The sequence below is a fragment of the Phaenicophaeus curvirostris genome, chromosome 27 (genome assembly GCF_032191515.1).
Source record: "Phaenicophaeus curvirostris isolate KB17595 chromosome 27, BPBGC_Pcur_1.0, whole genome shotgun sequence".
Lineage (NCBI taxonomy): Eukaryota > Metazoa > Chordata > Aves > Cuculiformes > Cuculidae > Phaenicophaeus > Phaenicophaeus curvirostris.
The window spans coordinates 1,415,447-1,441,376 of record NC_091418.1 but is presented as its reverse complement, the minus strand read 5'-3'; positions in this window follow the sequence as shown (position 1 = coordinate 1,441,376).

The window sequence follows — 25,930 nt, the reverse complement described above, 5'->3', positions numbered from 1 at the left end:
CTCCATATTTCAAAGCAGAGAAAGTCAGGGATATAACTGCAGCCTGTGCCACCCAAGTGGTGCTCTGCCACTTCCTTCCCTAAGAGAGGACATCAAGATTTCAAGTTCAAGCTTTTAATACTAGGGGCACTTCTACATTACTTCAGGCACAATCCCAGGCATCTGATCAACTCAAAACATTGATACTGCAAAGTCCAAACCTTGAACGAAGAGAGATACTTTAAGGTGTTGGCCATATCCATTAAGCTATCTTAATCTTTTCCATCTATCTCCTCACCTTAGAGCAGCAGGTCTATGAACACATGACTAATGGGCTAGAGGCTCAGTTTTAATTGGTAGAGGCTGCTGGCTGAAAAAAATACATCCTACAATCAATTCTCATCGAATAGAATAAGGCATGATGATCCCCTGTATGAAATGACAGACTTGGATGCCTCTTCTTCCAACACAATCACTGGGGACACTGGCATTGGGGGACTTATTAGCACATCACTTAGCAAACCTCCTTGCTATCACCACAACTTAAAATAGAAGACAAATACTCAAGGTTGCTTAATGTTTGTCATTAGCGCAAGAGGCTGCACCAGTGGCTGCGTGCCTTCCTGCACTGTCTAAATTAATCCACGGAGGGATATTGAATCACTTCATCATGGTGGAAAGTTACTGCCTTGGAAAGGCACACTTTCCCTTCATTAGATTTAATATATTTCTCATTATACAAATCTGCCAGTGCAACAATAAGTCTTGTTCATAAATCAGTTTGCCCTTTTACTTCGCAGTTGCAGAGAACTTTCATCAAACAAGACATAAATGGGACCTGTAAGACAGGAGGTCAGAGCAGCCCTAACCAGATATTAATATCTATTCATTAGGCTTATTTTAATAGCTTCTGTAAAACAATTATGGGTCCTTCCTTATTTCCCCCCCCTTCTTCATGTTGGTATTTTTATACCTCAAAAAAAAAAAAAAAAGGAAAGAATGAATAACTAGATTACTGGGTTTTATTGTCTGTCACACAGCAGAATCAAGGAAGGCCAAAGAGGTTTTTGGCCTCCTTGTGTTTGGTGCCGTACATTAAAACTGATTGATTACTCTTCTAAATAAATTTCTTAGCATTTTGATGGAAGTTTTCCAGGAGACCTTTCTGGAAAGAGAAAAAAATTTTATCTTAATGCAACATTCCTTGGCAGTTCCCAATTGCATTTTGGCAACTGCAGCAAGATGTACATCTGCACACTCATTTCGTGACAACATATCAGTTTTCCCACAACATCTGGGAGCAGCAGACTGAACTATAACACAGCTGTGCCCTGAACCATCACCTTGGCTTATGCAACAAGCACCTTGGAGTTAATTCTTCACTGGTAACATCATGACAGGCAAGTTCTGAACTAAAACAAGAAAAATAAGGAGCTGAGAATTTAATTCTTCACTAACTCTAACACCACAGTCCCAAGCGCTTTTCATCGCAAGATACTGCTTGTATCCTTACTGGTTGGACTCAATGATCCAGTCGGTCTCTTCCAACCTGGTTATTCTATGATTCTATCCCCTACTGAGACCAATCCACCCTTATTTTGATCCATGTTTCACTAAGAACTAGGTTCTCACCAAAAATGAGCCCCTGTTGCTCTAGAAGCTCAAACTTAACTTGGTGCTGAAGGTACCAACACTCATACGGTGGGACTGCTGAGTTCTTGTTCTTTCAGAAAACCAGCCTAAAGACAGAAGAGTGCTCATAGGCATGGAATGCAGCAGACAGCATTTCTGTGTTCCTCCCCAGCTAACCCAGACCTGTGGAAACCCAGGAGCTACACCCAGCCTTCCTGAATGTCAGTCCAAGGTCCATGTCCACAGGCTAAGCATTCCATGACCTCCAGACACGGACTCCTGCATCTTATTTCGCTGCCTATAGCTCCACACACCACAACAAAAGATTAATTTCCCATTCTAGTCATTCTTAATGCTTAGTTGCACTAACTACCCTTTTGTCACAGCCTGCTGAGATGCCATCCTACATCTCCACCTATTTCTCTCAGTTTCTACTTCTCTTCTTTGAAAAAAAATAGCCTCTGATTTTTCTCAACCTTTCTGTGCTATGCATGGGCAAGTTACAGGCTGCTTCCATCTTCACAAGTCATTTATCTCTAGATTTACTGCCCACCTCCATCTCTTTGCTCTCTCCCACGCTCAGTACAGAAGACGTTTCCTCCCCAAGAGGACGACACACTAAACCTGCCCAGTGTTAGTAATAAGTCTGACAAATAGTTCTGTCCCTCTGACCTATTCTCTGGTGTTCCATTCTAGGCCAATTAAGATGTAAGAGCTCTGGAAACCTCAGTGTGGTGCAGCTTGTGAGCAGATGTTCTCACACTCCAGTTCTTTGGAGAAGCCTTAGTGAAGCTGAATACAAGCTCCCCCTACTCCTCTCCACTTACTTCAGAAAAGCAGGCATATAACAGATCCTTTCAGTATACAAGGTGCCACAGCTACTGGGAGACACAGCAATTACATTTGTATTGTCTAGATTTGTAATAGAGCAACCATGGCAGTGAAGTTGGAACTAAATGAGTTTTAAGGTCCCTTCCAGCCCAAACCATTTCTGCGAAATCAAAGACTTTTAGACTTCTTAAGGATGTAAACAACATGCATCTAAGTTGGAGGGAAAATAATTCTTTCAGGTACAGCAGCAGTAGTTACGTGTTATTACTCATCTATTTTCCATATTTTTATTCTTTTTATTTAGCTTCTTGTCATCTCTTTTTAATGAAGGGCAACTTACCATTATAGAATTCGTTAAGTACCTTTCACATTCACACACTTGCGATACCTAACGCATTTCAGTTCTTACCATTGTACCAATTACACAGTACCACCCCTTACAATTTACACGTTTTCAATTTTCCATTTTCTTTCCTGCTTCTGGTTCTTTGCTCTCCTTCATGAGCATCTGTCTCTATTCTTCATTTCCATCTGCTGGGCAGCTGCAACTCCTCTCTCTCATAAGCACTTTCTATGAAGCTGGTTCTTGCAGAAAAGAAAAAATACCTTCTGCATCATGTTTACATCCCTAAGAGTTCCAAGGGGGCTTGTTACTTTTCAGTAGAGGAAAATATTTAGAGCAGCATCCAGCTTCCATTTCTTGTCCTTGCTTTCAAGGCTTTAAGATCAAGAGCTTCATGTGCAAGACTGAAGATCTATATAACCATTCTTAAAGTCCTGCTTCCTAAAGTCCTTTTAAAACAGTCTGGTTTTAAAGTTAATAATGAGCTCTTAGAAGTATTGCTATGCACCTTCACCTTTTCAGCTACCGAGAAGCTCTGCAGTGTGTGTCACTGTATACCAGTTATATTCCCATCTCTCCACATCTTGGTTGACAGGTTACAGTTTTCCTATACACCCCCATCAGTCTTTCCCCCTTCACCTAGGTTCAAACTGTTCCTGGGGTGATAAAGCATTAACTAAATTAAAGCATAAATAGGTAATTATTTGATAACAAGTGTCTCTTAGTGGGAGCATTAGATTTGACTTTCACAGGGCTGGAATTGCACAAGAAAGGGGGAGGAAGGGTGAGACAAGAGGAGGAACTGACTGAGTTCTCTTGTGGTTTTGATCACAAGTCAGAAACCGTGTTCATCTGTCAAAGGAACTGCTAGGGGAGTTATCACAAAGGAATAAAAGGTTGGGAGTTAAAAAAAAAAAACAACCTCCCTTGCTCAGGAATGTTTGTACATTTTAAGTGACAGTTTGAAATGTTACAGAGAAAATGCTTGACTGGATCTTGCATTATCTCTTTACTTCAGTTCTAATAAAAGGGCTGGTGAGGATAAATGTCCTGACAATCCTAACATTCCAGTTATTGGATCACAAATATAAGGCTTGTACTCCCAATTAAAAGCAATTAGACAGAGCATAGTAAATATACAGAACAGGAACACACATGGTCTCTTCTAGGACTCTGCCGCGTGATTCTTCTTCAAGAGGAAGAGGAAGCCTCTGTCTAGTCTGTCCTTTCCACTTCTCCCTTTGTAATGATAAAACCACTAGACCAATACTACTTTGATCTGCATTAGAGACGCTCCATTCACACTAATAACAAAGGAAAAAGAACAAGGACAATTTGCTTGGAACAGGGAAAAAATGCCCAGTTTCATTAAACAACAGCAAGGAAAACAATATTAAAAAACACACAAATGGTTTCAAGTGAGAGTCATACTGTTGAGGCTTACCTTTATGTCCACTGGAATACTTGGGCATTATGAACTCAAGGAAGACTTGCTCAGCATGTGCTCTCACTGCTGAAACTCTAAACAGCGTTTAGTAACAGAGCAAGGACATATCTCTCAGGATGTCCTGGCACCACCATCACCTCCCTGGGGGGACCTGCCCTTGCCACCTGGCCCACACCCCAGAAGGGGTCACCACTGCTGGATTAGGAATGCACAGATGATCTTCTTCAACCACAGTTCACAAGTGATGACTTTCTTTGCATAGTCTTACAGACCAGGACTGAAGTGTATCCACCGTCCTTGCTGTTGAGATCAAAACTCATGTAGAAAGAGATTGCACAGATCAAAAGAGCTGTCCCAGCTGTCACATCTAAATCCAAACCATGTTTTGACCTCATTGCTCTCTACAACTACCTGAAAGGACGTTGTAGAGAGGAGGGTGCTGGCCTCTTCTCCCAAGTGACAGGGGACAGGACAAGAGGGAATAGCCTCAAGCTCCGCCAGGGGAGGTTTAGGCTAGACATTAGGAAAAAATTCTTTACAGAAAGGGTCATTGGGCACTGGAACAGGCTGCCCAGGGAGGTGGTTGAGTCACCTTCCCTGGAGGTGTTTAAGGCACGGGTGGACGAGGTGCTGAGGGATATGGTTTAGTGTTTGGTAGGAACGGTTGGACTCGGTGATCCGGTGGGTCTCTTCCAACCTGGTTATTCTGTGATTCTGTAAAAATTAAATCTCTTAATGTCTTATGCACCTTGGCATAAAAAAAGTGCGTATGTGTAGTCTAACCCTGAGGTGCCCCACAGCACTCTATGGATCCATGTTCTCAAATTATTGAACCTGTTCCCAAAACACTACGTCCAGTCCATACAACACATTGACCTCCAAACACTGTTTACCTACAACTACTTGATCCAAATGAACAAGGCTTCTTACTACAGTAACGACTCTAAAAGACATCCTAAAGCATTCATCACCCCACTCTGTACACTTCTGAACACACTTCTCCAAAGCAGCAGGCAACTTTAACACACTGAAGTTCCCAAATGAAATATTAAACTCCCACGAGTCTAGAAATTTCCCAGTTACTTCACAGTTTTATCACTGGCAATGATTCCTGGGGTGTTCAAAAGCCAAACTATTTCTTTCAAGAGTGCTGGACCACAGCAAATAATGCATGTTTGTGGTTGATTTTTGATGCCCTACTACCACAGTTATTTTTGTCCTTTACAAATGTGGTTGCAATTTAGCAATCTATTGACTTGACCAGGTTTTTTTTTTTCATAAACACACTGCCTACTGGATACATAATTCAAATTCACATATAAACTGTGAGCTGTTTGCTTTAGCAACAGCTATAATTTAAGCATAACCTAAGCAGAAAGCCATTCTATGCCATCCCCCTGTAAAGTGTAATTTAGTCTGGATATGCAATCTTCCTTTCTAATACGGGAGCTTGTTTGCTAAATAATTACCGTAGAGTTTTGCTCAAAGCATGAGTTTTATGTAGAGTTGGGGTTTTTTTTCTCCTTCTCCCCTTCTCCCTGGGACACAAATGCTGCCAAGCTAAATGAACACTCTTTGGGAAGCGATTACTGCCATGTAGTTTTCATTTGAAAATGTCACAATAAAGCAATGTTCTTTGATGCTGAGAAGCACACCAGGTTACAGCACGATAAAAACAGCAAATCAGATAAAATAATACATTAGAAGGGCCCAAAGAGCAAGAAAATGACATTTTTTAAAGCCTGAGGGTGTTATTTCCCCCCTTCTGCGCTCTCTTAATGCTTGAGGGAAAGCAGAGAGATGAACCTAAACCCGATGCTTGGCTTCTGACTGAGATCCCTTCTGCAGTGTGGGAGCAGCGGCCGAGGCCAGCCAAGGGCTAAAAACCAGAGGCAGAGGGGAGCAGCCTGGGCTTAAGCATTGCCGAGGGCAGAAATTCAGCCTCCTGGGAACCCTTGTGGGTTGCCCCACAGCTTTGCCCCAGCTTAGCAGCAGGACCCCAGGTCTGTGCTCACCCCCTTGGAAGGGCAGCCAGGGCACAGCCCCTACCAGCACCGCTTAACCAGGCCCTCAAAGCACAACCCTATTATAAGAAAGGGGGAAGGAGCACCTCCCATATGAGTGTAGGGTATGAAAGTAGGGGTTCTTCAGCCTCAAGAAGACTTTAAGGTGTCCTCAGAGCAGCTTCCAGTGCTGAAAGAGGCTCTAGGAAAGCTGGAGAGGTGTCCCTGCCAATGGCAGAGAGGGGAGCTGGATGGGTTTTAAGGTTCCTTGAAGCTCATGGCAGGAGATAAAACTGGATAGGCTTTGAGGTTCCCTGAAGCCCATACAGCAGAGAAAATAGAATGAGGTTTAAGCTCCCTTCTAACCCAAACCATTCCACGACTCTAAGGGCACCTAAGAGAAGCCCCCAGCCCTCAAAGACAAACATGCCAAGAAAGGAAAAAAACAAGAGGGTACAGCAACCCTACCACGCAGGAAAATAAGGACACAAATACCTGTAGCTAAAAGAAAAGGAACAACGAATGGTTCAACAGCACCACAGGCCCAGGAGCAGGCAGCACCTACCCCCAGGGGCAGCCACCCTCGTCTGAAGGGGTTTTATGGTGGTGCAGGGTGGGGCTTGTAGGGGGGCGGTGCCGTGCAGGGGCTGCTGGGTAGGAAGGTGGGGATATAAGGTGAGACAGGTTAGAAAATGCTTCTTACGTGAGAGCTGCTGGGTGCGGAGGTCTTCTTTGGGGCAGGTTCAAGCTGCCTGGAGAGCTGCTGCTGCTGCCTTGGGTAGGTGATGGTGTCCTGGGGATGAGGGAGCTGGGGGCTGTTCTCTCTGAGGGGGCTTGTGGCTGGTAAAATAGCCTATTTCTTTAAAATTTGGCGGTATGCGTTTTGAGAACAGGCCAAACTTTGTGTTTCAGCCATTTTGTTTGCTTGAGCCATTTCGTAGAGGGTGCTGGTTGGCTATCTTGTGTAAGACATACGTGTTTTTGAAGAGGGAAAGCTGCTTCCTAAAAGGAGAAAAATGAAATCTAGTCTCCTGATTAGGTTAAGTCGAAGGTGGAAGAGTATGAGCCCCAGAACTTACAGCAATGGGTCAGGAAATCAGGGAAAAAAGTAAGACCTTAATTGTTTTTATTAGCTGTGCTCTCTATGTATCTAGAGCATCCTACTTAGCTGAGTTCCAAAGCACCTTAAATAAGCCTTTTTTTACTGTTGTATCCTTCGGTTTGAAAGCTTTGTTTTTGCCAATTCGGCTTACAAAGCTGTTTCTCGCAATGCGATGCGTGATACTGGGACTGTGCAGGGCAGCCCCTGAGCACCAGCTCCCTGCTTCCACTCATGTTTAAACCCTGTGCCCTGAAAAAAAGAGAGGGAATAGTTTAAGTAATGGTGATAAATGAAGCGTTAAACCAGAAAAACTGCTGGGTTGAAGTATATCCATTGTTGGAGTCTTCTCTTGTAAAGAATGGATGTGGAGCATCTTCCCAGGTGGAGTGTTGGTGTGTTTGCCTGATGCTTGGTTCTGTTCCTCCCCAAGCTTCTTGATAGTTCAGTAAGTAGTGACCAAAATAAGGGATTTAAGAACTGAGAGATCTTTGCTGGCTTAGAAACTGGTTCCTGTTTAAAAAGTACAGTATTTGGATTCTCCTGAAATAGAAATGATGGCTGTGCTGTGTTATACCTTAGTGTGGCTTCAGGGCATGTTTAATCCTGTCCTGGAGTTCTTCCCTGTTCTAAATGAGGCCAAGAGGGCTCAGAGTGATGAGTCTTGTCCGAAATTCTTATTTTCTTCCCTTGGCAGAAAAGAATAATTCCTCTCTGCTCTTATTCTGAAAGAAGCAATAGGCTTTGCTGTCTCAATTTCTAAAACTGGGTACTGTTGGCATCCTTCTAGCAATAAAGCTATGCAGGCAGCTTATGTGGAGGGGAGAGGGAATAAAACCCCTCAGAACAACTTTGAAAATCTACTGTCAATACAGAGGTTATGCAACTCAAAGGCTATGCAAGAGGGATTTAGTTACTCAAATGTCTAAGCTGACTATTGAGAAGCTTGTTGTGGCAAAGACTGCCGAAGATGCTTCTTTTTCCCTGTGTCCTGGGAGTAGTAAAGATTCTAAGAGCTCATTTCTCTATCTGATATTTCCTGACCTTTGCAGCCTACTCTATATGAACAGCAAAGATCAAGCTAAAGATGTGGAAGAGATCTTGGATGGGTAGGTTATTTAGTACCATGTCACTCCTGAGCTTCATCTCAGGCTTTAATATAGTTCCAAGTTTCACTTTGTCACTTTGATTTTTACCTGTGTTTTTTTTTGTTTTGCCGGTCCTAATTGACCCTGTGTCTATAGCAGTTCCTGAAAGGAGGAAAAAGTGTTTGATTATTGCTGGGTTTTGCCACTTCAGCTTATGTGGAGAAGTGAGTTAAAGCAGTAAAATCTGCTGCAGAGAGACTTTCATCATTGTGGAAATTTGCTAATTTAATGGGAAGGGAATTCTGAAATGAGGACCTCAAAATGCTTAAGGTGAAGGAAGTTCCAAATGTAACTGTTACTGATGTTTTATTTTATGTGTACAGTTTCCTTTCTGCTGACTCTTAGTTTACTTCAAAGTGAAAGTTCACTTCCAAGTTCTGGTAAGAAAAAACACTTATTGTGTATTTCTGGTTAAATGGCAATATCATTGCTTCAGTAAGGTTATTTCAGATACAGCTTTGGCTTGTATGTCACTCTGAGCATCATGTTCCAAAACGGGCTTTTCAGAACTTAATATCAATATACAAATGTTTTGTTTAAGGCAAAGTAGCCCATTCCTTTAGTGTTTAGTTCTGACCACTTGCCTATTCAGTGGGTGAAGTGCTTTGTTAAATGCCTTCAGCTGTTACCAATTAGCACCCTTAGCACCACACCTCTGCTTGTGGGGAGAATGGAAAGAACGGTGCTGTGGCTCAGAGCAGCTTCTTAACCTGACATGAATGCAGAAATCTGGCATATGTTTTGGGTTTTTTTATTTACACTGAATAGGTGTGTGTCTTGCTCATAGTAGATGAGTTTTCAATGAACTAGAGGAAGCTTTGATGTAAGGGTTATGGATCAGTTGTGAATGACTTTTAGATGAAGTGAAGATGGCAAGTGATTATCTTGTTTGAGGGGAGGGATCTGTGACCAGTGCTTAGAGCATGCAGCAGAGTACTGTTCCTGTCACTGCTTGTGGAAACAAGTGTAGAGGGATGAGGGAGGGGACATACTCAGCATACAGGAGCAAAAACTTAGACTGTACGTATTCGGGCTTTTCTCTGTCTAATTTCTTATAATCGTAGAATGGTTTGAGTTGGAAGGGCCCTTAAAGCCCATCTAGTTCCACCCCCCCTGCCATGGGCAGGGACATCTCCCACTGGATCTGGTTGCCAGGTTGGAGGTCTCAGAGTTGAGCAGAGGGGCAGAATCCCTTCCCTCACCTTGCTTGTCATGCTGCTTTGGATGCAGCCCAGGGTATGGTCAGCTTTGAGCTGTGAGTGCACATTGGCAGCTCAGTTTGTTAATACAGAAAATCTGTTGCTGTAACTTTAATGGTAGTAGTAGATTAAAGTTTATCTAATGCTGGTACCTTTACCATATACTCCATCTAATTGTTTGACCTGTGTTACTTGACTGTTTCCAGATGTGGTGTGGAAAAAATGCTTCCCTGTTGTCCTCTGCCAGCCACAGGTGCTTCACATGTGGATTGTTGTCTCCATTCTGCTGCAGCTTCAACTGCATCTCCTCTAATCCCAGGCTGTGACTGTCCAAGAGGATCAAAGCAGTTACACAGAGGGTCTCCTGTTGTCTTGTAAGTGGAACCATTGTTTTCGATTGCTTTTAAGTAACACTCTGTCAAGTTGAGACTTCTCCTATATTTTCTCTTAGCTAATACATTGCTTTCCCTCTGTCCCTCTGAGATTAGCTCTTGACTTGCTCTAGCATTTCAACTGGCTTGTTCCTTTCAATGTGAGCCAGGAAAGAGTGAAGAAGGTGGGGGCTCCAGCTGTGGAGCTGAAGCTGTGTGGGGAATTTGTCATGGTTGGAGACACTTATATTTCCTTAATGCAGCGAGCTGTTCAGAGGCTGGGGGGGCCACTTGTCTTATTTAGTAGGTTTTCAGTTCTGTACATATAACATAGATTTACCTCTAGGATGACGCTTATGGGTGTTTCATGCTTTTCACCATAGGTTTTGTAGCTGACCAGTTAGGATTTAGTGCTACAATGTCGATAATCATAAAACTAAACTGAGTAACTCTGCAGATAACTTTTGGCTTCTTTCAGTAGTACGATGGCTACTAACTGTGTCTTCTGTCCTTGTAGGCATTTGAATAATGATAGCGCATGAATATTTTACTTCATTGTTACTGGTAGTACAAAACAGTAAAGCACAAAAGCTGTAATACTTGAGTCAGGGAAAAGAGGAATGTCTTGTGTCTTACAGGTTCTAGTTATCACAGAAAAAAGCCCCCAATTTTGACTCTTATGGTGCTGAAACTGCATTGGTATCAGGGATTTAGTGTTCAAATCTCCCTGACCTATCTAAATCACAGTGGTGTCTGTGAAACAGCTTATTGAGGTTTTACCATGATGTGAGAGTAGAATCAGCTGATGACTCTTAAAATCTCATTTTTAAGAGTCAGCTTTGCCACCTGAAGGAGTGTGTCTGGTTTTAAAATATCTTACTTCTTCCAAGATGTTTGACTTTGATATCAGTTTTAGAATTATGTTAGTTCATACTTATATCTTGGAGGTAAAATCAGGGGTGTAAAAAGTAGTCAGTCCTTCTCAAAGCCCAATGGTAATTACAAATCCCTGAGGTTGCTAGGGAACCTTATCTTGAAAGAGTATACAAGTAATCAGGCTTGATACTGATTATAAGGAGGTGCTGAGGAGATTTTCTTTCTCATGCCTCCTCTCCTGGCTGTGATAGGAGATTGATTTATATGAAGCAATGTCAGTTTAGGGTTTGGGGAGGAATCATTCTTCTGAGGTACCATAAGGGGTCGGGAGAATGTTGCCTTTTGTCATGTGTATTTTGTGAAAGAAGGGATCATGCTGGCAACTCCTCTATTAAAATGTATCCCTTATTTACTAATTCTGCCATCCTTAGACTGAAAGCTTTTGTTTTTTAAAGCCACTTGTATCTCTAATGAAGAATGATAAAGGAAGTGTGGGGGGTTTTTTGCCCTTCCAATGAAGTATGACTTGTCTTGCTCTAAGTGAACAGGCTTTTATTACTGAATCTGCTTGCTGTGTTTATACCCAAAGTCAAGTTTTGCCTGTTGTCATGTGCTTTAAAGAAGCAAAGTAAGAGACTGTAAGACTGTCTGTACCGGGTGGAACAGTCCTGTTAGGCCATAATGAGAAAAATAGGAGCCTATAAAAGAAAACAGTCTGAGTACAGCAGTCATGCTGCAGAACTGGTAACTCGAATGTTGCCAGAGGACAGAGGTGGGCATGTGTTCCTCTAAGTCTTATACTCTAGAGTTCTGAATTTCGCTGGAACAAAAGAGGCTTCTGTACATTTGGAAAACTCGGTGCCCTTAACTGAGCTGTCAAAAACCTGTGGGCCTCATGTTTACTCCAAAATCTGGCAGAAGTTAATGCTAAACTGTGATAGAAGTAGCTATCCTGTCTTTATCCAGCCCGCATTTACTTCAGGGCAGCCCTCACAACTAGAATGTCTTGCCAACCAGTGTGCAAAAAAGCCAAGATTTCCTTAGTTTTGGACAACTTTGAGAATGCAGGAGACTAAGACAGTGAGAGAGTTTGTTGAGTGGTAAAGATGCTGGAGATAGTGTTCCTGGGTGTGCCAGGTCTTAGCTCTAAAGAAACTTCCTCCACCTCTTCGATATTTATCCTGAGTTAAGATGAGAGGATGTTCTAGCAGCTTAATTGCACTAACATTTTTTTTTGCTACACGACAGAAATAATCATGAGGTTGAAGCAGGTTGGGAGTCTCAATAGTTGATATTGATTTGGAACTCCTTGGCAAAACAGGGACCAGCACATTGGCAAAATAAACATACCTTGTGCAGCAAATAGTTTATTGATGATCTGCCCGCAATGAAGTCATGGAGGTGACCCTACTGCCCTGACTTACAGGATTTTTCTTACTGCAGCGTTGAAAGGGCAGAAAGAATACATTAATTTCATGTTGGAGGCCGGGGAATTGCCTCTTCGGGTTCGTTTGCCGTGTCAGCTTTGTTAATTACCCTGAGAATTTTCTTGATAGTTATTACAGGCAATTTTGTCTTTTTTAAGCACTGGAGACCAAATCTCTGTAAACAGGAAAAAAGGTATGGGTCCATTTACTGCTCTCTTGCCTGGGTTTCTAACAATGTGTATGTGTCTGGGGAATAAGCAGCCCTGCTAGGGAGAGGGTTAGATTAAGAACATTCCCAGCAGGGATCTGGAGTGAATACTTGATGAGAGATGTTGGCTGGAAGCTTAATCTGAAGTCTGCTGTTTCCTTTTCTATGTGGTAAACTCTTACTCTGAAATAACTGTTGCTAGGACTTTGGGCAACTGCTCTGCACTTGGGAATAAATGACTGCTGCAGTCCTGTTCACCTCATCCCTTGAAAAATCATGGCTGTTGTTAACATTGGTAACCACAAGAACTTATTGTTCTGTATCCGTTTTAGAGCATCACATAGGAGTCACGCACAAAAGCTCACATTATGCTGTGGATAAACTTGCACTTAACGCATGCTGCCAAGATAAAATACTGTTTAATATTTGTCAGAGGTGCTGTTCCCCTAGGGAACCTGATGTTTCTGAAATGTACCTAGCTATTTTGTTCCCAGGGGGAAATCCTGCAGAGCTGTGCAACATCCAGAAATGTTAGAAATAAATACAGCATGTTTGTACTCGACACAAACTCGAGAGAATGTACTGCTAGCTCTGTACGCTTTGGGAATGATGAACAGCATCACTGTAAACCTATTGCTCTCTCTGGTAGTCCGACACAGCTGTAAGGGAGAGGAATCCAAAGGCTGATGTGAGAACTGTAGATCCTCAGGGCCTCATCATGGGAAATATCTGTGTGCTCCAACTTGAACTGGCTGCTTAGGGCTGTTCCTGCTGCTTTGTGTAAGATTTCATTGTTCAGACCTGCATACAATATGGTTTAATGGAATGTGCTTTGGGCAGATTAAAAGCTCTGGACAGCTGAACTTCTTGAGAGCGAGGCTGCGTTCTAGTCCCAGCCACACAAGTGTCTCGCTTCTCTTGAAACAGTGACAACTATCTTGGTTTATTTTGCAAAGTAGTTTTGGGGATGAAAAGGGGCAAAACTGTATGGACCTAAAACTGCTTCAGGTTTTGATCAGCCCTAAGATGAATTTGAAATGCTTTGAATTCAACTCTGAAGTGAATTTTGTAATGGTAATTTCTTTAAAATAAAAGACTTTTCTATGTTAAAGTGGAATAATAATGCTTAGCTTCTTTTTTTTTTCCTCCCCAGAAGACCTTGTTAAAACCATGCTGAACCCTTCTGACTGAAGTAGGCACTGAAAAATCTGTTTTGTACAGAGTATTCCAACAGGTCTATGTGGAGACTGACAGTCATTCAGCCCTTTGATACAGCTAGAACCAATGAAGGCCTCTATTCTACCTCTAAGTAGCCCTTAAAGACAGCCTTTTACAATGCCACCAAATTATTTCCATTTGTTGTAGCCCTGATTTATTCTTGGTGCATGATCAGTTCCAGTTTGAGAAAAAGGAAAGCTTTCTGAAACCACCCTAATTAGGTGAATAGGCCTGTCTGTATCTAATTTGCTTTTGGAGTTGTTCTTGGGAATCAAGTGAGGAGTTCTCCTATTGATAGTCTCGGGTTCCTATCCAGTCTCCTCTAATCACTGGTATTGCAATGTAAGCCTTGAAATCACAACTTGATTTCTCTTAAATTGCCAATTACAATGCAGGATATGGCCTCTTCTAATTCTGTATATCACAGTATCAGTGATTTCTTCAGCCACAGCTGGCAACCAGAGGCACAGACTTTTGTTTAGCAGAAAAAATGAAATTTCACTGTGGTTTTAGTTTTATATCTTTGTTCACACAGCATAGTATAGTGATTGCTGGCTGCTGGACTTCTTTTGCCATTATGAATGACGTGCTCTGAGGTTTGGGGGTTTCACACTTCACCTTTGTGCCAAAGAGGTGTTTTATTCTGGTTGCTGCTCAGAGGAGGGAAGATATTTTGTTGAGAAGCATGTGTCTAATACGTTACTAATGGCAGGCTGCCTTTGTATTAAAGCAGGCTGAAACTCTGGGTAGTCTGACCTCTTCCAGGGCGTTCCCTTCAAGGGCAGTGAAAGAAGATTGATGGCCTTGGAGACAGAGGATCTGATTCTACTGCTGCTGCAAGGAGTGCAACCCTAATATTCCTGAATTGGTTCTAAATTCTTCTGGGGTTGCCCCTATGATATGCTCAAGCTGCTGTCTGTCAGAAAAATGCCAGTCCTCTGGGTGAAACTGAGTGACCTGGACAGGCTTGAATACAAAAGGTCTGGTCCTAGGTAACTAATGGAGGGTTAGAATGGAAGGATCTGGTTTTAACTGTCTGCATGCAGATGCAGTGGACAAGCCCTGGAGGATTTGAGGCCCACCTGCATCTCTCCAGCAGTAAATCTGTGTATGCTCTACAGAAATGCTTCACTGCTTTTCACTGCCACGAGCTGATTGAAGGGAGGAAGATCCTGTGTGGACTAGTTTATTTAGGGTGATCAGTCTTGATTTAAATAAGCTTATAGTTGTCTGTAGTTTTGTTTTGCTGCAGGAAAATATCATTAATTTGTTATAGCTGGGAGCTTAGCTGACATGCAGCCTTGTGTGCTCTCTTGAAAAAGATTCTGTTGGAATCCAAGCCTGCTAATGATTGACACTAATTGTTTTCAGCCATGTAGTGAATTTTATGGATAATGCTTATCTGAATAGATGGTAGGTGCAGATACTAGAGTGTAATTATCCAGCAGTTGTTTTGTGGTAGCAGGGTCTCTTTCATAAAAGGTCAAAATAATTTGTGGTGACTTTTATTTTAAATGGTGTGTTTACCATGGATAACACTGGCCCAAAAAAGGATTTAATAAAGGTGACTTCATCCTCTGGAGATTACTGAGGTGGAAGGATGCTTATTTCTCATGTACTCTGGCAGACTGATTCCACTGGGGGTGATCTGGATTGATTTCTCCATGTCTTTTGAATACGTACAGTGTTCCTCAGCTGGCTTCTGCTTGGTGAGCTGCTGGGCCCTGCCAGCCACCAAGTCTGTCTTGCTGTGTTGTCCTATGGTTTTATGGAAGCATCTCCTTGCACCACTGAAGATGATTCTCTTAATTTGTAATGACACAGATCCTTCTCACTACGGTTAAATCTCCATATGAGGAAGGAGGAGGGGGGGAAATTCCCCTTGACCGTATTAAGTCACAGGACTTTATATATTTTCATCTCCTTTAATTAAACAGACTGATTTTCACCCTGAAGTTGTCTTGTCTAGAGGCAGCACTGGACATGTATGCTTGCAAGCATGTAAAGGGGAAGGGTGTGGGGGGGAAGGCTGGATCCCTTGCTTCCTAGCTCTCTAGTTATTGCTGTAAGTTAAGCTATCATGATTTACTCAGCCTCTGTGTGTGGGCAGGCAGATTTAGAGTCATCTGAATAGAAGAAGAAGAAACATTGTTTGAGCTAAGTGAGGTTAGGGGATACAGGTAAAGTCAGTAGTAAGCTGACCAATAGCTTTATGGTAGTGTGCGCTGTAAAGAACAAAAACAGCAATAATGAAAGCTGCCATTATAAATCTGCTTCTTATTGCTTACAGCTTCAGGCTGACTTAAAATCAACTTTTATTAGCTCCATATTAGGGGATTGTTTCCTCTGGATTTGATTACCAGGATGGATATATTTGAAATCTGCATTTCCATATAGATAGAACTGCTTGCTCATAACCCAGCTGCATTCCTACGGAGGCAAAGGAGCTCACCAGGGCTGATTGCTTGTAAGGGACTATCTACAGTGCAGGCCAGGGAGAATGCAGAGGTGAGGCATTAGGATGAGATATGCTATCTGGAATGAGTCTTACCAGGCGCTGGTCTGGAATTGCATAGAGCTTTATTTGTATTGGATTAATGGCTAAAGTATTTGAAATGAAAGCACCATTACACTAGGTCCTACCCCTTGATGAATAAAGGGACATGTGGAAGAGAATGCTGCTTTCCTGTTTTAGAGGAGAAAAATACTCCTCTAAAGCTGGAGAGGAAACTGAGGCAGAGATGCAGTTTTTTCAGCCTTGAGAGGCCTTAAGGATTGATAATACACTTTGAGCAAGCCAAGAATATTTGTCCATGTAAATATTTCACAGACAAGCAGGTGCTGCCAAAGGAGAGATGAATCCTTCCCTCTTTAAAATGAAGTACTGTTAAAGATACTGCCTTCCAAAACTGTTTTACATTGTATAGTTTGAGGAAAAATTAAGAGTGGTCTAACCTCTGTGTAGACGTTAGTGCAAGTACTGGGCTTGCTCTGTGGCATGGTAACACTGCTGTAAGTTTTGGAGCCAGGTGACCCTTCATAGCAGATTAGAGGACAGCGAGAGGTCTTGCTTTTATTTTCTTTGATTCTAGAGTCTCTTGCAGTGGCTCAGGCAAAAGCCTATCTAGCTGTGCGTGTTCTAGCCCAGGGAAGAAAAGGAACAAGTGACTTGAGTGGAATGGATTGACTGGGAGAAGCCAGCTGAGTTTGGAGCTGGTGGGGATAAGCAGCAAAAACCAAAGGGAGAGGAGTGGCACCTCTTTCTGGTAGTGGAACTGGTAAACCTTTGACTTAGCTTTAGCTTTCAGCTGGTGTGATGACTTGGGCCTCTCAAGTTTTGTTCCACCTCTAATATAGTGGGAGACCACCCTCCCCCCTAGGGTGGATTGCTTTGCTCCAGAGTCTTTTTGTCTGTAGAACACAGATAACAGCTATTTTGTGAAACTGGCATCACAGGTAAATGCCATGTCCTGCTGCCTGTGCCAAATCCTGCTTCTTGATATGTAACCCTTGCTACAAACACCACCTGCCTTCATCTTTAGTGGCAAGTGGAAAATTGCTCTATTAGCAGAACAAGAAGTTAATCCCTTCCAGCACCAGTTCTTTATGGCTGTGAAAACTTGGGATTGAATATGCAATAACAGGTACAAAATTAGTATAAGAAGGAAGGGGAAAAGGTAATTCTGGACTAATTCTACTTTTACATGATTGTACTTAATTTGTTCCTACCTATTTGATGTGGCTGGAATGAGAGATCCCTGGGGCCTAAGGGTGGAATCCAGCTCAGTTTTTTTAGGGTATGTACTGGTGAGTAGTGATGCTCCCATCTCTTCCATTGAGAAGCAAAACTTGCCCTTTTGAGTTAGTGCAGTACTAGTCTGCCTTTGAAGTCCTACCTAAACCCTTAAAGTAGCTTCAGGGAACTTTTTTTGTGGTCTTACATAAGGGTTAGTAAAACAGTGGACTTGCTGACATTATGTTGCCTTTCAATTCTATATGTCTAAATCTATGGAAAAGCCAAAAGTGCAGGCCCTAGGCTGCAGCAGGGGCACAATACAAAACTGCTGTGCTTGTGTGTGTTTGGTTTGTTAGTGCATATTGCAAGTGTCCCTTTCTGGTAGGTAACTGTGAAGAGCAGTTGTGATTTGAGACTTAATGTTTCAGATATGTCTTGGAGCACGTCACATCCAGGAGGTAAACGTGAAGGCAGGATTGCTGAAAATTTGTTTCTTGCTGGGATGTGGCAGGTCCTCAGGTTACTTTGTGATGCATTGTTCCTGTATGTTTAGTTCATTCCACTCCTACAGTAGACTGTGAGATAAACCTATAACAACGCAGAGCAGGAGGGAAGGAGCTGTGGCAGAAACATGCTTTGCACAAAGATGCTTTCTTTGAAACAAGGAGCTTTGTGTTTCTGGTCCTTTGCTGCCTCATAACATCAAATATTCATTCCATGTCTGCATTTTGATTGTGATGGTGTGATACAAGAAGACAAGATGTTGCTTTAAGCCAGCAAATCCACAGAGCTGTCAGAAAGGAGACCAGAGCTACATGGAGCGCTCTCTTCAGAAGCAGCAGTTAGCAGGCATGTCTGGTGTACAGAAAGAAAGTGTTGGGAAAACAGGGGATGGCCCAAGAGGAGATGAGTTTTTTTCTGAAGGATGTGGTATTTGGCTTGAAGATGTAAAATCCCAGTCCTTTTGTACGTGGAAAGTAAAACCAATTGAATCTGTAGTACAGCAGACTGCATAATAAACAGATACAGGTACATAACCTGTTGACCCTGAACTGCTGGCTGTTCAACAGACTGCGTAATAAAAGGTCCTAGCTATATTACCTTGAATTATTGCTGGTACAGTAGACTGCAGGTAATAAACCGACACAGGGATATTACACTTTCCTTGTTCTAGAAAGAGTAGGAAATTATATTTTTTCTTCCTGCTGTCCTTGGCTCATGATGGGCTGCTGCAAAATGGACTTGATTTGATGCTGTTGCCAGTTTAGCCCAGATCAGTAAAGATTAAGTGTGGTTTCCTTATGGCAATTACGTGATGATGTGAATAGTTTTGATTGTAATAAAGACCTTTTGATTTGAAAGGTGTCTATATTGTCAAAACCACAAGCATGACAAATATGTTGGTGTATCAAGAACCCAGCTGCATTACATGTTCCCTTTCGGGTGTGAGTGGGATATGCAGGCTGGGATCTGGCTGGAGGTATGTGTTCTCAGAAGTAGAGGTGGTAGGGGCAAAGGGATTTGTTGCCAGAGCTTGTGCTGTCACAGTTCTGAGACTAAACCATGACCATCAGTCTCTGAGCTGTCCTCATGTTGTTGAGAGCTGTATTCAAAAGGTTTCCTATACTTTTTTTTATTGCTCCTTTTACTGTAGCAGCTGGGGGTCTTAGCAAATCACTTGTGCTGAGCTCACCTCAGATCATGTATTTACCAGAGCTTCTTGAGTTAACCTTCACATCCACTGGAGGAAACCCTTGAAAGAATTTTTCAGCAGTGCTGTGGGTAGAGGAAGGTCTGTCCAGTGATCAGGGTCATCATCAATATTACCCAAGATGATTTCCTGAATTGTTAGCTCAAGCTGAAGTATGAAAATGTAGAAAGACATTTGCCCTGACAGTTTTATAGGCCAAGTAAACTTGTAAGTATATCCTCATCACAATCACGTATTTGGCCTTTATCACAAATAATTACTCTGGACAACTGAGGAATATTTATTGGGGCACATTCAACTCCTGAGTTGGTCAGGGAACAGCTAAATCTCTGCCAGTGCCCTGGGAGAGAAGAATTTTCACTCCTGGCAGATGAAAGCCCAAACAGTAGCTCACGATGGTTCTGCCTGGGGAAGGAGGGCAAGAGAAGCTGCTTTTTAACCAAAGCTATTGATGTCAAGCCACCATAACGGTCATTCTGGGAAGCGTCTGAGAGATGGTATATGCTGTGCATCAGTGTAAATGGAAAGAAGTTTCTTTCCTTCAAGATATATGACTAGGTACTAGGGTTTAATTCTAGAATTTGACATCTGCTTAGCAATGCAAAAAGGCTAAGAACCTTAATCTTTCCATCCTGAAATCCTGCATATGCAGGACAGGGATAATATTCCTAAATTTGGCTTTTGAGTTAATATTCATCTTGTTAGTCTACGGCTTTTGTTCTGAACTCCCTTGCTGCTACTGTTTTTGTACAGTGGCACAACAGGGCCCTTGGGAAAAGGTCTGGATCAGCCTTGTGAAATAGATAATGGCTTCACTTAGCAGTGCAAAGAAATTGCAAGAGAAGGCAGGAGATCTGCATTCTTTTGAAACAGCAGATCAGAAGTATTAGGGATCATTTTGCTGCAACAGAATTTAAGTAAGATTTGGCTCACTGATCAATATGTGAGATCAACACGGGGCGAAAATGAATCGGCGGCGCTCGACAGCAGCGGCCCTCACCCATGCTGTTCTCATTCACAAGTAATAAAAGGAAAAATGAACAGACAACATTTCAAACTGAGGAATGGGTAATCCCATGCTGGAGACGTAACCATTGTCTGGCTTATTTCTCAGTCACAAGGAACTAGAAGCTGAGTCTCACTTGCTGATATAGTCATGTGGATCTTGTAGATCAACAAGGACCATGTAGATCAAGGCTGGGTTTAGTCTTGAGAGCGTCTCATGTACTCCTGTGTGGGTTTTAGTAAAGCACATTTTATCTATGTTCTGTAAAACCTGTTGTCAAAGGGTGCACCTGCTGTCTGTGGTGAGGAACCTCTGATTCTGAACTGAGGTGCTGTAATGGTCTGCATGCTGCTACTGCAGGTGTGAAAGCAGGTCAGGGTCAGTTGTCAGTGGCTATTAGTTTGGAGAAGGTTTAATGCTCTGTGCTTTGCAGTTCATAGCTCAGAGCTCACTGAAATATGGAAAAAAAGTTAACTTGATTTGAGGGAACTCTTGGCCAGGCTTAGGTTTTCTACCAGTCTGACCTTTGAAAATAGACCTGAGATAGTGCTGAGACAACAGTGAGGAGGTAAAACAGTTTATCTCACTGGATGTATCTTGTTGAAGGTCCCTAGTGTTTTGTGGTTAACAAAGCTGTGTTAAACCATCTGACAAATACTTAATTACATGGCAAAACTTTCTCTGCTGTCACTCAGGAAGCTTCTCTGATTCCATCCATTGCATACTTGAAAAGCTAATAGAGCCATGAGTCTGTGGGTTTATTTTCTTCTCTCTGCAGCTCTGTCTGCTCATAGACATGAAAGAAATGAGCATCCTTGGGACTTTGTGTTCAGCAAACTGTACCACAGCTGTGTAGTCTCTTTTCTGTCTCCTCTGACACAAGTGTCCTTTTCTGAGTCTTTTCTGCTACAGCATCTGTCCTCACCAACTCTCTTCTCACTATTACATGACCTTTCAGTGGTGGATGGCCTTACGGTTACGATTAGTCTGGTACAGTGACAGGAAAATCTACTGTCAGTTCTGGCTTCAGTGTAATATAAGGACCTGTGCGGTTAGGAGCTGACTGCCATTTAACTGCAGGCTCAAATGAAACTGTCACCAACTCTCTTGCTGCTTTGTCATTTGGCGCTGGAACTTCAGGAGTAACTGGAATATTTCCTCTGACTCCTGTGGGGCTCTGGCAGCCAAAGCTGACTGAGGGCTTATTTCTTTGTGCCTGGTAGAAGAGCCTTGATTCCACTGAGGGAGGGTTTCTTCCAGAAATTGGACAGGCATTTTAGAGAATGAAATAGATGGTGCTTATTTATTACAGCTGCATCCCTGAAGGCCTTGCCTTAAAGGCAATCAAAGCATCACAAACACAGTATATGGTGTCCAGCTGATGTCTGAGCGCTCACCACTCCTCCTTTAACCTTCTGCAACTGTTTGATCTAGATAATAAATAAGCACAGGAGAAAAGCCCACTGTGCACTTCTATGAATGTTCATGTCCAGTAAATTGGAATGGCATATAAATTCATCAAGGAAAAGACAGAAAATGATGTGGTAATTAATGCTTTCTATTTTTTTAACAATCCAGTGACTTGAATGTTTTGTATTACCTGGAAGCTGTTTGTTTTCCAGGGTAGTAACACCGGGGCACTAAGGACTGTTTACCTCATCCTTTCTACATTGCTCAGGAATGTTTTCCTTATTCTGTTTTCACTGTAAGAAATATTAATTGAAATTCATGCTTGTATGTCTTACGAACTATGAGTCAGAGGAATAAAAGCACTTAATCACTTAATGAAATTATTGCCTCTCTGAGCATGAAAAAAGTGCTGGGGAGGGAAGCATAAAATATTTTATAGCAATCACTTCAAAAACAAGTCTTTTGGCTTCTTTGTAGGTTGTGTAACTTGGTACATTACTTTCTCGTGCCCAGGTTCATGCAGGCCAGTGCTGTTCCTGTTCTATACCGTGTCCGGCTTACAGAAGCAGCAGGCTGGCTTTGGGTTGCAGTTGGATGGTGGATGCCCTGTGTAATATGGCCTTTTCAGGAGAGGGTCTTCCACTCCTGAACTGGAAGGGTGGCTTAAGGAAGAAGGCTTGTGTTAGATTCCAGTTTGCCACAGTGGTGACTGGTTCCAGCTTGTAGCTTAAAAGGTGTAAGTGCTCAGCTGCTTTAGGAGACTGAAAGTAGGATCTATTTTCTTTGCTTTGAAAGCCAGAAAGTGATGTTAGATACACTTTCTTTGGTCTTCTGACTAGTAGTGTAGATGCTCCCATTTTTTTTTACCAGCTTACATCAGGGCAGCAGTAAGACAAACCTGAGGGATTTTAAACCACTCGGTGGCACCTTTTACAAATATGCCTGAGTTAACCCATGTTCCAGCCAAATTCCAGTTTAGCCAAATGTTTCCTGTGTCCCTGAAGCCTCCTCTGCTGCAGAATGTTCTTCACTTCCAGCCCGAGCTTTTTGTGCTGTGCTTAATGTGTTCTTTAGCAGGGTTTGTGTTCTGTTTAGATGGATACGTGTGAATGCTGAGTGAATTGATTTGTGTCAATTATAAAGATTTCAAGGAGTCTAGAGACTCCTTGAGATGAAAAGCACAGAAAAAAAATCATTAATTATTTATCTCTTGGTGTCATTATTGTATAGGGTTTAAATTACTACTTCAAAATCATTTCTCATTACGCTGTACTGTCATCTCTGCAGATACAAAGAACTTGCGTATGGCAGATATTAGGGAATGTGAGCCACTCTGGATTTATTAGGGAAGATGCTCTTCTCCCCTCCCTTCTGTTCCTCCCACTAGCCAACTGGATTAGTTTGGACTGAATTAAATAGGCTCAAAAAGCCAAAAGAAAGAAGCAAATCAATACAGAATAAGAAATTAAAAATCACTTCATTGAATTTATTTTAATCTGGAAAGTTGTAAAGTGCTTAAACTGCAGATCCCACACTTGGAAATCTGAAGGGATTCTCAATATGATTTTCAAATGCAGCACTCAGGTTTGTGATTCTAGTGCATGTGGAATGAAACTGCTTTTGTTCCTAGTGGCCGACCAACTGGATTTGTTCCTGGGGTTGGGAATGAAGAGAGGGGGGATGTACATCATCCATTTTTGCACAGTGTTGATGTTTTGGTGACAAGGAAGCCCTTTAGGTTCTCTGAATATTCCACCCTATAAACAAAGTTTCCTGTCTTTCTGGCCCTGTTTTCCCCACCCCCCAGCTTAGATGGTATATTCTTTTTTTTCCTGAGCAATACATCATGGAAGTAACTCATTCTGGTGATGAATTACTTGTACATGTTATCAGATAGGCCTGTTCTGATACTCCTGCATCATCCAGAGTATTACACTAATATATCAACAGACTGAACTGTTGCTCCGATTATGTGCCTCAGTCTCATAGATCACTGTGCACTCATACATGCACACAGATCCTGCTGGAAGAATGCAGTGCAGTGCCCCAAGAGATGCCCTCAGTGAGGTTCTCTAGCAGGTGTGCAAAGTCAGGTTTTGGTAGAATTTAGGGATGGGCTTGCAAAAGAGACCATGATCCAACATCTTGAGCTTTTAAGATTATGGAGTTCTTAATGCTTGGGTCACAGAATCTGAATACCTTTCAGAACCAATGTCTCTGGACACTTGGCCTCTTATTTCAGCCTTCCAAAATGGGCTCATACCCAGCAACTTATTTTGAAATATTAGGGGCCTTAGCCCTACCTCTCTGTTTTAAGTGTTGTGGTGTTAACTCTTAGCTCAAGTACCAAGAGGGACAAGCCCAAGGGCACAGAAGGGGCTTCGGAGCATTCAGTGCAGGTTGTTCAAAAGCCTGTTCCAAAGCGTTAACCACATGAACGTCACCATCTGACATAAGTGAAAGTTATTTCAGTCCTTCTGTGCCCAGTCTGTCTGGGTTCAGCTGGCATGACAACTTGCTTTGTACATTATGTTGACTGCTTCCTCCTCCCACAATTCCTACCATCTGAAAGAGGACTGATGTGTATCAGTTATACTCATTAGCTTTGCAAAACTTGACTATGATTCATAATCATCTGCTGCTGCTTTGAGACAATCAAAACACAAACCCGTGTTCCTTCCTCTTCCTGGCAGGAGTTCTTTATGGACTCAGACTGGAGCCTGGAAAATAAAAACCTTGTGGAGATTTTGAGGCTGAAGAAAGGGAATTGACTGTTTCCTAGCTTATATGTGCCTTGTTCAGGTAGCAAACTATATTGGAACCACTGGGTTATTTAGCCTCACTCTTGCCTGCTAGATGTTCAGATATAAGCCTGGATAAACTTTGGACACATCAAAAACTTGCTTTTCCATTATAGACAATTGTATTGGTGTGATCTCTAGCACTCTGGCTCTGTTCTTTTGTCTTTCACAAAATTAATAAAAAGAGTTACTATTTCTTCTGCAGCAACCCTCAGGGAGGGTTGAAGTGCTATATTAACTTAATTGTCCCTGGAAACAGCCAATGAAGAGAAGAGCAAAAGCTTGACTTGGGTCATCAAGCCCAGTCTTGATCTGGGACTTCGCCTCCAAATTGCAGAAACAGACGTCCCCGCTGAGATTTGCCATTTGGCTTTGGCGCTTGAGTGTTAGTAAAGGATATTCCCTGTTCAGGCATTTCACTGAAATTTCAGCTGAACTAAATATTTTAGTTTTGCTGCAAGCTCTGTGACTAGACCTTAAGGTTTTTCTTGGATTTCACATGTCATTTCCTTATGCTGTGAACTGTGAGTTGTTTGGGGAAGGGTCTGTCTCCCCAGTATCCTGTACTGGTGTGTCACTGGTGATGTGCTGCAAGTAGATATCACTGCCTTTACAAAATAAGAGAGATTTTAACAATCACCAGGTGAGCTCTGCTTACTTTGTTCAACATCACTGAAGAGTTCATTCAGTTAGGTAAGAAATACACCCAATGTTTGGTGGTTAACTACTGCAAGTCAGCCAGCTGGGGGAGTGCAGGGCTGCTTTTGCAGGTTTTTTGGACTACCTTGAGGTTACTCTTATGTTTTCTCCAACAGTACATTCCTACATGATTTTTCAAAAGCTGCAGGATGTTTTCCCTTTACTATTTTTAAAGAAGTAAATTAGGACATGCTTTGGGGGCTCAAAGCCTTGGTGCTGCTTTTCCCAGTAACACAGAATTTGCCACGTCTAGCAAATAGCTGCTCAAAGAATTTCTTTTTAATTCCTAGCTACAACACCCAGAAGCTAAACTTTCCTCATTAACAATTAATGAAATTTAGGCTTCCTGCTCCTAATAATGTCATCACTGACTACACTTAGAAATGGCAAGACCCAGTTGTCAAGGACAGCATCCTACGTCAATGCCAAGCAGAGAGGTCAGCACTGGAGGGGTGTTGTTGCGTGAGACTAGTTAAGTGATATCCTGACAGTGGATCTTCATGGTCTTTCATTGGGGAATACAGAGCTCATTAGTGAGTTGGGAAGAATTAAAAATGGCATTTTCAATGCAGCTTAAAAATAATAGGGTGAAAGGCATGCTGCTGCCACCTTTTGCTGTCCTTATCATGCAGAATGGCCACAAGAATGAGATGGGAAGCTCTTAGCTGTGTCTGAGCCTTTGGTTCATACTGCCACTAAATAGAAAGCCTGAAGTGCCAATGTGCTCACTGTAAGGCTGCTGGGAAGGGGGAGTGGGATGCAGGAGGGAGAAACCTGCACAGGATT